This window comes from Monodon monoceros, unplaced genomic scaffold (assembly GCF_005190385.1).
Source record: "Monodon monoceros isolate NGI ecotype Baffin Bay Population unplaced genomic scaffold, NGI_Narwhal_1 Super_Scaffold_21, whole genome shotgun sequence".
Classification (NCBI taxonomy): Eukaryota; Metazoa; Chordata; class Mammalia; order Artiodactyla; family Monodontidae; genus Monodon; species Monodon monoceros.
The window spans coordinates 96,956,840-96,970,450 of record NW_021703778.1 but is presented as its reverse complement, the minus strand read 5'-3'; the positions used below and the strand labels follow the sequence as shown (position 1 = coordinate 96,970,450).

Sequence of the window (13,611 nt, the reverse complement as noted above, 5' to 3'; positions counted from 1 at the left end):
TAAAGGGAGTGTTTCATTTGGCTGATAGGATGGGGAGGGCTTCTTGAATGAGTTGGAGCTTGAGTGGCACTGACACAGATGGGCTGGGGTTTGGAAGCTGGGCATGGAGCTCAGGGAAGAGAAGAGGATGCAACTGGCATCCAGGTAAAAGAACAGACTGAATGACAACCAATGACCACAAAAAAGGGAGATGAAGGAAAAGGTCTTTGTCCTCCTGCCATTCTAGATCAATCACTTAAAACTGGGTGCATTTGCTTCAATTTTCTTCTCTGCACATCTTTTTATATCTAAGTGTTTATTGGTTTTCCACTTACTATTAAAGCATGTGGCTGCATGGTCTCTATGCCCTTGATAAATGAATATGTAGTCTTCTATCCAGTGGCTCTACCACAACATTTTAATCATTCCCACTTTGTGGGATGTTTAGTGTTTCCCAATTTACTCTTGGGCATTTAATTTTTTCCATATTTTGGATTCGTTTTCCTCAGGAGAGGCTCCCAGAAGTCAAATTACTGGGTCAAAGGCTATAAATATTTTATGGCTCTTTATATTGCCAAACTGTTTTCCAAAAAGGAGGTATCAATTAATAAAATATCATCAACAAAATCTGAGAATACCATTTTTATAACATCTTAACCAGCATTGGGTTCTACAAAAATAAATTTTTATGTTGTCTTTGCTAATTTAAAATCTTTTAGAAAAATTACTGCTTTATTTTGAATGTCTTTGATTACTAGCTCAAATATTTTTCCATGTGTTTATTTACTAGCTTTAATTTCTTTTCTGTGAGTTGTCTGTTTATGCTCTTGGAATTTTAGTGTTTCTCTTATCAATTTGCATGAACATTTTACATAATAAATATATCAGGCCTTTGGCCATTACATTTCCTGCAAACACTTCCCCATGTTGTCTGACTGAATTCTGGTTATTAAATTTGTAATATCGATAGTTTGCTAACATAAGTTTTTAATATTTATTCACTCAGACTTGTTGTTATCCTTTGTGATTTCTCCTCACCTTCTAAACTTACAAAACTATTGCCACTTCAAAAGTACTATCAACATTTAGATATTTCTTTCAGTTTTTCTATTTTTAAAATTAACTCTTTGGTACAGCCACTATGAAAACAGGGTGGAGGTTCCTCAAAAAATGAAAAATAGAACTATCATATGATCCAACAATTCCACTCCTGGGTATTTATCCAAAGAAACTGAAAACACTAATTCAAAAATATATATGCAGCCCAATATTCATTGCAGCTTTATTTACAACAGCCAAGATATGAAAGCAACCTAAGTGTCCATCAACAGATGAATGGATAAAGAAGATATATATATCTTTATATATATATACACATATATATATATAAAGAATCTATCTATCTATATCTATCTATCTATCTATTGAGAGAGTCAGTGGAATATTACTCAGCCATAAAAAAGAACGAAATCTTGCCACTTTTGACAACATGGATGGACCTGGAGGGTATTAAGCTAAGTGAAATACTGTATGTTTTCACTTATATATGGCATCTAAAAAACAAAACAAATGAACAAATATAACAAAACAGAAACAGATTTGCAGATACAGAGAACAAACTAGTAGTTGCCAGAAAGGAATGGGGGTGGCAGGGGGTTGGGTGAAATAAATGAAGGGGATTAAGAGGCACAAGCTTGAGGTTATAAAATAAAAAAGTCACAGCGATGTAACGGGCAGCATAGGGAATATACTCAATGATATTATAATAAATTTGTACATTGCATAATATATAAAAATATTGAATCACTGGGACTCCCCTGGTGGTCCAGTGGTAAAGAATCTCCCTTCCAATGCAGGGGATGCAGTTTCGATCCCTGGTCGGGGAACTAAGATCCCATATGCCACAGGGCAACTAAGCCCATGTGCAAACAACAGAGCCCATGTGTTCTGGAGCCCAGGCCACAACTAGAGAGAAACTCAAGCAGACTGCATGCTGTAATGAAAAAGATCATACACGCCTCAACAAAATTTCCGTGTGCCGCAACTAAGACCCAACGCAGCCAAAAAAAAAAAGGAAAATAAATAAATATTTTTAAAAAACATCGAATCACTATGCTGTGCACCTGGAACTAATATAATATTGCAAGTCAACCATACTTCAAAAAAAAGAAAAGAAAGAATTAACTCTGTAATCTATACGCTATGTGTTTTAGTGCCTGTAAAATAATTAACCATTTTCCCATTTGTTAAGTGATTCTGTTCTTCCCCACATATTTCATTCCTTCAGCAAATATTTAGGTGCCCCATAGATACCAAAACCTGCTCTGAATACCAAGGCACAGCAGTGAATAAGAGCAACTTATGTTGTGTAACTTGCTTTACTTAAATATAATGCATAGCAACTTCCGGACTCTCCTCTTGTAGCCTTAATATCCTATAAGGTTCAGGAACCTTACTTTTCCAACCCTAGAGCAGCCATTTCAGGAATGAATTCCTATTTATTAACCTTATTGTGACACAGCTCCCTTGATGCACAATCACCCTGTACATAGACCTATACACAAAGGGCCAAATCAAAAGGTTCTTGTTTGATGTGCATGAAATTAGAACAAAATCAGGCTAAGGTAACCATACTTCCACCGTCATGAGAAGAATGGTCTTGCCAACAGTTTATATTACCTAAGTCTAGCTGGGTGAGGCTCTATTTTCCCCTGGATGAGCTGAGCCAAGGTGTGCCCTCTGACACTTGCTTTATATTTTTCTCTTTTTTGGTTGAACTAGCTCCCCTTTGGATCAACACAATTTTTCTTTGGAAATATTAATATATTCAGTAGGATCATGGCTAGCACTTAGTGTCCTGGGAATCATATTGTCTCTTTGAAGTGACATTGCATCTTTTTGTCTTAATTTATTATGTTTAACATTTATTCTTTTTTGTTTGTTTCTTTGTTTTTTTGACCTCACAGCGTGGCACGTGGGATCTTAGCTCCCCAACCAGGGATCGAACCTGCGTCCCCTGCAGTGGAAGTGCGGAGTCTTAACCACTGGATCACCGGGGAAGTCCAGATTAACATTTATTCTTAAAAGGATAATTGTACCTCCTTTAATTCCAAATTCCTCTATCTTCCAAATATAGACACTGTAAAGTAACTGGGTTATTTTGTTTACATTTATACAATATTTCACTGCTTTGTGAGCAAGCCTGCAAAATTTCTACATTTAAAGAAAAAGATATTATTTTTATAAATTTTCCTTGTGAGTATTTAAGATGTATTTTTATATAATCCATAAACATCTAAATACAGCCAAGGGCTTCCCTGGTGGCGCAGTACTTAAGAATCTCCCTGCCAATGCAGGGTACATGGGTTCAAGCCCTGGTCTGGGAAGATCCCACATGCCGCGGAGCAACTAAATCCGTGCGCCACAACTACTGAGCCTGCGAGCCACAACTACTGAAGCCCACGCACCTAGAGCCTGTGCTCTGCAAGAGAGAAGCCACCGCAATGAGAAGCTTGCGCACCGCAACAAAGAGTAGCCCTCACTAGATGCAACTACAGAAAGCCTGTGCACAGCAACGAAGACCCAACACAGCCAAAAATAAATATATAAAGTAAATATGTTAAAAAATATATAGCCAATTATTCAACATTCTTAATCATATGCTTTTATGTCCTTATTCATATTTTATCACTTTATCATAATCTGATGGCTATATGTTAAAATCTATTACTACCAATAAGTGTCTGTCAGTATCTTTTATTTTTCACCGTTTTTACTTTAGCATTTTGATGCTATGCTAATTGGCACGTCCAAGAGTATAAATTCTTCATTTTAATTGTAATTAATTTGCAAAGTAAAAAATTAATGGACAAATCATATCTTTTTTTAAAACATCTTTATTGGAGTATAATTGGTATACATAAAATGGTGTGTTAGTTTCTGCTCTATAACAAAGTGAATCAGCTATACATATACATATATCTCCATATCTCCTCCCTCTTGGGTCTCCCTCCCACCCTCCCTATCCCACCCCTCTAGGTGGTCACAGAGCACCGAGCTGATCTCCCTGTGCTATGTGGCTGCTTTCCACTAGCTATCTATTTTACATTTGGTAGTGTATATATGTCCATGCCACTCTCTCACTTCATCCCAGCTTACCCTCCCCCCTCCCTGTGTCCTCGAGTCCATTCTCTGCATCCGTGTCTTTATTCCTGTCCTGCCCCTAGGTTCTTCATAACCATTTAATTAATTTATTTATATTTAGATTCCATTTATATGTGTTAGCATACGGTATTTGTTTTTCTCTTTCTGACTTACTTCACTCTGTATGACAGTCTCTAGGTCCATCCCCCTCACTACAAATAACTCAATTTCATTTCTTTTTATGGCTGAGTACAATTCCAATGTATATATGTGCCACATCTTCTTTATCTATTCATCTGTCGATGGACACTTAGGTTTCTTCCATGTCCCGGCTATTGTAAATAGAGCTACAATGAACATGTGGTATATGACTCTTCTTGAATTATGGTTTTCTCAGGGTTTATGCCCAGTAGTGGGATTTATGGGTCGTATGGTAGTTCTATTTTTAGTTTCTTAAGGAAACTCCATACTGTTCTCCATAGTGGTTGTATTAATTTACATTCCCACCAACAGTGCAAGAGTGTTCCCTTTTCTCCACACCCTCTCCAGCATTTACTGTTTGTAGATTTTTTGATGATGGCCATTCTGACTGGTGTGAGATGATACCTCATTGTAGTTTTGACTTGCATTTCTCTAATGACTAGTGATGTTGAGCATCCTTTCATGTGTTTGTTGGCAATCTGTATATCTTCTTTGGAGAAGTGTCTATTTAGGTCTTCTGCCCATTTTTGGATTGGGTTGTTTGCTTTTTTGTTATTGAGCTGCATGAGCTGCTTGTAAATTTTGGAGATTAATCCTTTGTCAGTTGCTTCATTTGCAAATATTTTCTCCCATTCTGAGGGTTGTCTTTTGTTCTTGATTATGGTTTCCTTTGCTGTGCAAAAGCTTTGAAGTTTCATTAGGTCCCATTTGTTTATTTTTGTTTTTATTTCCATTTCTCTAGGAGGTGGGTCAAAAAGGATCTTGCTGTGATTTATGTCATAGTGTTCTGCCTATGTTTTGCTCTAAGAATTTTATAGTGTGTGGCCCTACATTTAGGTCTTTAATCCATTTTGAGTTTATTTTTGTGTATGGTGTTAGGGAGTGTTCTAATTTCATTCTTTTACATGTAGCTGTCCAGTTTTCCCAGCACCACTTATTGAAGAGGCTGTCTTTTCTCCATTTATATTCTTGTCTCCTTTATCAAAACTAAGGTGACCATATGTGCGTGGGTTTACCTCTGGGCTTTCTATCCTGTTCCATTGATCTATATTTCTGTTTTTGTGCCAGTACCATACTGTCCTGATTACTGTAGCTTTGTAGTATGGTCTGAAGTCTGGGAGCCTTATTCCTCCAGCTCTGTGACAAATCATATCTTGATACATATTTCTTCTATTAGCTTTGCCACTCTTATTCTGTTGTTTTGTCTGGTGAATCTTTGATCATTCTTTTATTTTTAACCTTTATCTCTCTGATGACTTTTCCAATTCACACTGAGGTGCCTGCCTTCAGAGACATTCTAGAAATTCACACTTATTAACTCACATTAACCCAAGACCTGCAAAAAGTTAGAGAGACAGATCAGTACACTTGGTATTGATATATTCGAAGTTCTGTACAATCTTGGCATTAGAGCCACCACTGTGCTTGCTATAGGGCATGACTTCTGGTGTGTCAATAAATGTCTCAACTTTTGAAAGCACCCTAGCCTTAAGTGCCAGGAATTATCCAACTTGGCTTCAGGAAGAGTGCATGTCTTAATGCTCCATTAGTAATTAATGAAAGAAGCAAACACAGTTTCCTTTATGGAAGACCTGGCAAGGCTCTGTTTATCTCTGTGTACCAGTGCCATTAGAATGAATGGCACTCTTGTTAGGAAGCAACAGATGTTTAGCACCAGGCAGATACATTATAACACAGGCTCTTTTAAAACTATATTTAATGACATCAAATCAAGAAATACTGAGGAACTATGGGAGATAGATGGAAGTAAAACAAAAAAAAGCTATCCTTTGCTCTCCAAGAGCTTGAATTTTATAGACAAGTAACCACATATAGAAAATAATTAGAAAAAGATATAATTGAGTATACAATCAAATGCTAGTTATCTGGTTCAGTATAATGTTTAGATTATGCTGATCTATTGCACCTGAAACCAAGTCAACCAAACTGTTAGGATGCCATGGATGCTATTTGGTCCATTCGTCTCATACTCAACCAAACATATTTTTAAATCATTATTCAGTCAGCTTAAAAAAATATGTACTGAGTACATACTACACATCAAGACGTGGACTAGAGGGTCAGTGATGAACCAGGTAAATATGGGCCCTGCTCTCACAGAGCTTACAGTCTGTAAGAGATACATAATGAAACACATATTTGATGATACAGATGAACTTATTTACAAAACAGAAATAGACTCACAGACATAGAAAACAAACTTATAGTTACCAAAGGGGAAAGGGTTAAAGGGGGGAGGGATAAATTAGGAGTTTGGGATTAACATATACACACTAATATATATAAAATAGGCTACTCTACAGCACAGGGAACTATACTCGATATTTTGTAATAACCTATAATGGAAAAGAATTTGAAAAAGAATATATATAAATTATATATATATATATTGGTATATAACTGAGTCACTTTGCTATACACTTGAAATTAACACAACATTGTAAATTAACTATAACTCAATAAAAAAAAGAAGCGCAGATTTAAGATGCAGAGTTGTGATGCACTTATAGTGTAACTGGGATACAGTGAGATGTCACAGGTGTGTAGAGAAGAAACATCTAACCCAGATCTAAGATGTGGAGGATTGCCTGCAAGAAGCAATGTACCAATGATTATGTGCAGTGCTGTAGAAGACACAAACATAAAAGACACGATTCCTGCTCTCTACTTGGTTCTTCATTCTAGTTGGTTGTTTAACACCAACACAATAAGCCAGTGGTACGTGATAAGATACATTCCCTGATATAATTCATTATGGCATAGACTATAAATGATGTAGACATTCAGGAAATAGGGAACCTTCCAGGAAAACTTCCATGGAAGAGGTGACACTTAAGTTGAATCACGAAAGGCAGGATCCATCCTTATAGGTGGCAACGAAAAAAACCACACGCGAGGGCACAGAGGTAGGTGTGAGCATGGGATATTTGAGCACCAGCGATGAGCACTGCTGGGGAAGGGAGAAGCTGGATGGGATAGGAGAAGGCCAATGCCAAGCCGAAAAGTATGAATTGATATAATAACATATAGCAACCAAAGCTTTCTGGGCAGGAGAGTGATATAATAATTGGATGTTGTATAGAACATTAATTTATCAACAGTTTAAAGCCCCCTTTCCTACCTCGGGGTGCACATCAGTATCACTTGTGGAGTTTTTCAAAATTCCAATGCCCTCTACTCCAGATCCACTGCACCCAAGCATCCTCCTGAAGACCACTGTACATAGGTAAATTGGAAGGAAGTTAGGAAGACCTAATAAAAGGCTATTGCTAACAACTCAGGGGAGAAGCGATAAGGATTGGGGTTGGGGTGGCCACAGCATGAGTAGAAATAAGAGAAATTTCAAACAGTGCACAAGGGAGAGATGAGTCAAGAGTCCATGAGGGGGGGGCCTTGAAGATGGCGGAAGAGTAAGACGCGGAGATCGCCTGCCTCTCCACGGATACACCAGAAATACATCTACACGTGGAACAACTCCTACAGAACACCTACTGAAGGCTGGCAGAAGACCTCAGACCTCCCAAAAGGCAAGAAACTCACCACGTGCCTGGGTAGGGCAAAAGAAAAAAAAAAAAACAGAGACAAAAGAATAAGGACGGCACCTGCACCAGTGGGAGGGAGCTGTGAAGGAGGAAAAGTTTCCACACACTAGGAAGCCCCTCCGCGGGCGGAGACTGCGGGAGGCGGAGGGGGGAGCTTCGGAACCGCGGAGGAGTGCACAGCGACGGGTGCGGAGGGCAAAGCGGGGAGATTCCCGCACAGAGGATCGGTGCCGACCGGCACTCACCAGCCCGAGAGGCTTGTCTGCTCACCCGCCGGGGCGGGCGGGGCTGCGAGCTGAGGTTCGGGTTTCGGTTTTGGACGGAGCGCAGGGAGAGGACTGGGGTTGGCGGCTTGAACATAGCCTGAAGGGGTTAGTGCACCACGACTAGCCGGGAGGGAGTTCGGGGAAAAGCCTGCACCTGCCGAATAGGCAAGAGACTTTTTCTTCCCTCTTTGTTTCCTGGTGCGCGAGGAGAGGGGTTTAAGAGCGCTGCTTAAAGGAACTCCAGAGACAGGCGCGAGCCGCGGCTAAAAGCGCAAACCCCAGAGACGGGCGCGAGCCGCGGCTAAAAGCGCGGACCCCAGAGACGGGCGGGAGACGCTAAGGCTGCTGCTGCCGCCACCAAGGGGCCTGTGTGCGAGCACAGGTCACTCTCCACACCCCTCTTCTGCGGAGCCTGTGCAGCCCGCCACTGCCAGGTTCCCGGGATCCAGGGACAACTTCCCCGGGAGAACGCACAGCAGTCCTCAGGCTGGTGCAACTTCACGCCGGCCTCTGCCGCAACGTCACGCCGCCTCTGACGCCGCAGGCCCGCCCCGCACGCAGTGCCCCTCCTTCCCCCCTCCCCCGGCCTGAGTGAGCCGGAGCCCTCGAATCAGCAGCTCCTTTAACCCCGTCCTGTCTGAGCAAAAAACAGACGCCCTCCAGCGACCTACACGCAGAGGCAGGGCCAAATCCAAAGCTGAGCTCCTGTGAGCTGTGAGAACAAAGAAGAGAAAGGGAAATCTCTCCCAGCAGCCTCAGAAGCAGCGGATTAAAGCTCCACAATCAACTTGATATACCCTGCATCTGTGGAATACCTGAATAGACAAGGAATGATCCCAAATTGAAGAGGTGGAATTTAGGAGCGAGATCTATGATTTTTTTCCCTTTTCCTCTTTTTGTGAATGGGTACGTGTATGCTTCTGTGTGAGATCTTGTCTGTATACTCTTGCTTCCACCATTTGTCCTAGGGCTCTATCCGTCCATGGTTTTAAAAAAAATTTTTTCTTAATAATTAATTTTAATTGTAATAACTTTATTATACTTTACCTTCGTTCTTTCTTTCTTTCTTTCCTTCCTTCCTTCCCTCCTTTAGACAACGAATCACCCCAAATTGAGGAGGTGGTCTCTGAGAGCAAGATTTATGATTTTTCCCCCTTTACCTCTTTTTGTGAAGGTGTATGTGTATGCTTCTGTGTAAGATTTTTCTCTGTATAGCTTTGCTTCCAACATTTGTCCTAAGGTTCTATCCGTCCCTTTTTTTTCTAAATATTTTTTAATTCAATAACTATATTATACTTTATTTTATTTTTACTGTATCTTCTTTCTTTCTGTCTTTTTTCCTTCTTTCCCTCCTTCCTTCCTTCCTTCCTCCCTCCCTCCCTCCTTTCTTTCCTTCTTTGCTTCTTTCTTCCTTCCTTCCTTTCCTCCTCTCCTTCTTTCTTTCCTCATACTTCTACTAATTCTCTCTACTTTTTCTCCCTTTTATTCTGAGCCGTGTGGATGAAAGGCTCTTGGTGCTCCAGCCAGGAGTCAGGGCTCTGCCTCTGAGGTAGGAGAGCCAACTTCAGGACACTGGTCAACAAGAGACCTCCCAGCTCCACATAATATTAAACGGCGGAAATCTCCCAGAGACCTCCATCTTAACACCAGCACCCAGCTTCACTCAACGACCAGCAAGCCACAGTGCTGGACAACCTATGCCAAACAACTAGCAAAACAGGAACACAACCCCACCCATTAGCAGAGAGGCTGCCTAAAATCATAATAAGGCCACAGACACCCCAAAACACACCACCAGACGTGAACCTGCCCACTAGAGAGACAAGATCCAGCCTCATCCACCACAACACAGGCACTAGTCCCCTCTACCAGGAAGCCTACACAACCCACTGAAACAACATTAGCCACTGGAGACAGACATCAAAAACAACGGGAACTACGAACGTGCAGCCTGCAAAAAGGAGACCCCAAACACAGTAAGATAAGCAAAATGAGAAGACAGAAAAACACACAGCAGATGAAGGAGCAAGATAAAAATGCACCAGACCTAACAAATGAAGAGGAAATAGGCAGTCTACCAGAAAAAGAATTCAGAATAATGATAGTAAGGATGATCCGAAATCTTGGAAGTAGAATGGACAAAATGCAAGAAACAGTTAAAAAGGACCTAGAAGAAATAAAGATGAAACAAGCAACGATGAACAACGCAATAAATGAAATTAAAAGTACTCTAGATGGGATCAATAGCAGAATAACTGAGGCAGAAGAACGGATAAGTGACCTGGAAGATAAAATAGTGGAAATAACTACTACAGAGCAGAATAAAGAAAAAAGAATGAAAAGAACTGAGGACAGACTCAGAGACCTCTGGGACAACATTAAACGCACCAACATTCGAATTATAGGGGTTCCAGAAGAAGAAGAGAAAAAGAAAGGGACTGAGAAAATATTTGAAGAGATTATAGTTGAAAACTTCCCTAATATGGGAAAGGAAATAGTTAATCAAGTCCAGGAAGCACAGAGAGTCCCATACAGGATAAATACAAGGAGAAATACACCAAGACACATATTAATCAAACTGTCAAAAATTAAATACAAAGAAAGCATATTAAAAGCAGCAAGGGAAAAACAACAAATAACACACAAGGGAATCCCCATAAGGTTAACAGCTGATCTCTCAGCAGAAACCCTACAAGCCAGAAGGGAGTGGCAGGACATACTGAAGGTGATGAAGGAGAAAAACCTGCAACCAAGACTACTCTACCCAGCAAGGATCTCATTCAGATTTGATGGAGAAATTAAAACCTTTACAGACAAGCAAAAGCTGAGAGAGTTCAGCACCACCAAACCAAATTTACAACAAATGCTAAAGGAACTTCTCTAGACAAGGAACACAAGAGAAGGAAAAGACCTATAATAACGAACCCAAAACAATATAGAAAATGGGAATAGGAACATACATATCGATAATTACCTTAAATGTAAATGGACTAAATGCTCCCACCAAAAGACACAGATTGGCTGAATGGATACAAAAACAAGACCCTTATATATGCTGTCTACAAGAGACCCACTTCAGACCTAGAGACACATACAGACTGAAAATAAGGGGATGGAAAAAGATATTCCATGCAAATGGAAACCAAAAGAAAGCTGGAGTAGCAATTCTCATATCAGACAAAATAGACTTTAAAATAAGGACTATTACAAGAGACAAAGAAGGACACTACATAATGATCAAGGGATCGATCCAAGAAGAAGATATAACAATTGTAAATATTTATGCACCCAACATAGGAGCACCTCAATACATAAGGCAAATACTAACAGCCATAAAAGGGGAGATCGACAGTAACATATTCATAGTAGGGGACTTTAACACCCCACTTTCACCCATGGACAGATCATCCAAAATGAAAATAAATAAGGAAACACAAGCTTTAAATGATACATTAAACAAGATGGACTTAATTGATATTTATAGGACACTCCATCCAAAAACAACAGAATACACATTTTTCTCAAGTGCTCATGGAACATTCTCCAGGATAGATCATATCTTGGGTCACAAATCAAGCCTTGGTAAATTTAAGAAAATTGAAATTGTATCAAGTATCTTTTCTGACCACAATGCTATGAGACTAGATATCAACTACAGGAAAAGATCTGTAAAAAATACAAACACATGGAGGCTAAACAATACACTACTTAATAATGAAGTGATCACTGAAGAAATCGTAGAGGAAATAAAAAAATACCTAGAAACAAATGACAATGGAGACACAACGACCCAAAACCTATGGGATGCAGCAAAAGCAGTTCTAAGGGGGAAGTTTATAGCAATACAAGCCCACCTTAAGAAGCAGGAAACATCTCGAATAAACAACCTAACCTTGCACCTAGTGCAATTAGAGAAAGAAGAACAAAAAAACCCCAAAGCTAGCAGAAGGAAAGAAATCATAAAAATGAGATCAGAAATAAATGAAAAAGAAATGAAGGAAACGATAGCAAAGATCAATAAAACTAAAAGCTGGTTCTTTGAGAAGATAAACAAAATAGATAAACCACTAGCCAGACTCATCAAGAAAAAAAGGGAGAAGACTCAAATCAATAGAATTAGAATGAAAAAGGAGAAGTAACAACTGACACTGCAGAAATAAAAAAAATCATGAGAGATTACTACAAGCAACTCTATGCCAATAAAATGGACAATCTGGAAGAAATGGACAAATTCTTAGAAATGCACAACCTGCCAAGACTGAATCAGGAAGAAATAGAAAATATGAACAGACCAATCACAAGCACTGAAATTGAAACTGTGATTAAAAATCTTCCAACAAACAAAAGCCCAGGACCAGACGGCTTCACAGGTGAATTCTATCAAACGTTTAGAGAAGAGCTAACACCTATCCTTCTCAAACTCTTCCAAAATATAGCAGAGGGAGGAACACTCCCAAATTCCTTCTACGAGGCCTCCATCACCTTGATACCAAAACCAGACAAGGATGTCACAAAGAAAGAAAACTACAGGCCAATATCACTGATGAACATAGATGCAAAAGTCCTCAACAAAATACTAGCAAACAGAATCCAACAGCACATTAAAAGGATCATACACCATGATCAAGTGGGGTTTATTCCAGGAATGCAAGGATTCTTCAATATACGCAAATCTATCAATGTGATAAACCATATTAACAAATTGAAGGAGAAAAACCATATGATCATCTCAATAGATGCAGAGAAAGCTTTCAACAAAATTCAACACCCATTTATGATAAAAACCCTGCAGAAAGTAGGCATAGAGGGCACTTTCCTCAACATAATAAAGGCCATATATGACAAGCCCACAGCAAACATCATCCTCAATGGTGAAAAACTGAAAGCATTTCCACTAAGATCAGGAACAAGACAAGGTTGCCCACTCTCACCACTCTTATTCAACATAGTTTTGGAAGTTTTAGCCACAGCAATCAGAGAAGAAAAGGAAATAAAAGGAATCGAAATCGGAAAAGAAGTAAAGCTGTCACTGTTTGCAGATGACATGATACTATACATAGAGAATCCTAAAGATGCTACCAGAAAACTACTAGAGCTAATCAATGAATTTGGTAAAGTAGCAGGATACAAAATTAATGCACAGAAATCTCTGGCATTCCTATATACTAATGATGAAAAATCTGAAAGTGAAACCAAGAAAACACTCCCATTTACCATTGCAACAAAAAGAATAAAATATCTAGGAATAAACCTACCTAAGGAGACAAAAGACCTGTATGCAGAAAATTATAAGACACTGATGAAAGAAATTAAAGATGATACAAATAGATGGAGAGATATACCATGTTCTTGGATGGGAAGAATCAACATTGTGAAAATGACTATACTACCCAACACAATCTAAAGATTCAGTGCAATCCCTATCAAACTACCACTGGCATTTTTCACAGAACTAGAAC

The 13,611-nt window shown here is 39.4% G+C and overlaps 1 protein-coding gene across 3 annotated transcripts in view; it reads right to left on the bottom strand.

Annotated features, from left to right (window-relative positions):
* Positions 1-13,611, bottom strand: part of SCG5 (secretogranin V) — a 62,613-nt gene that overhangs the window by 16,430 nt on the left and 32,572 nt on the right. The gene's annotated exons all lie outside the window — the stretch shown is intronic.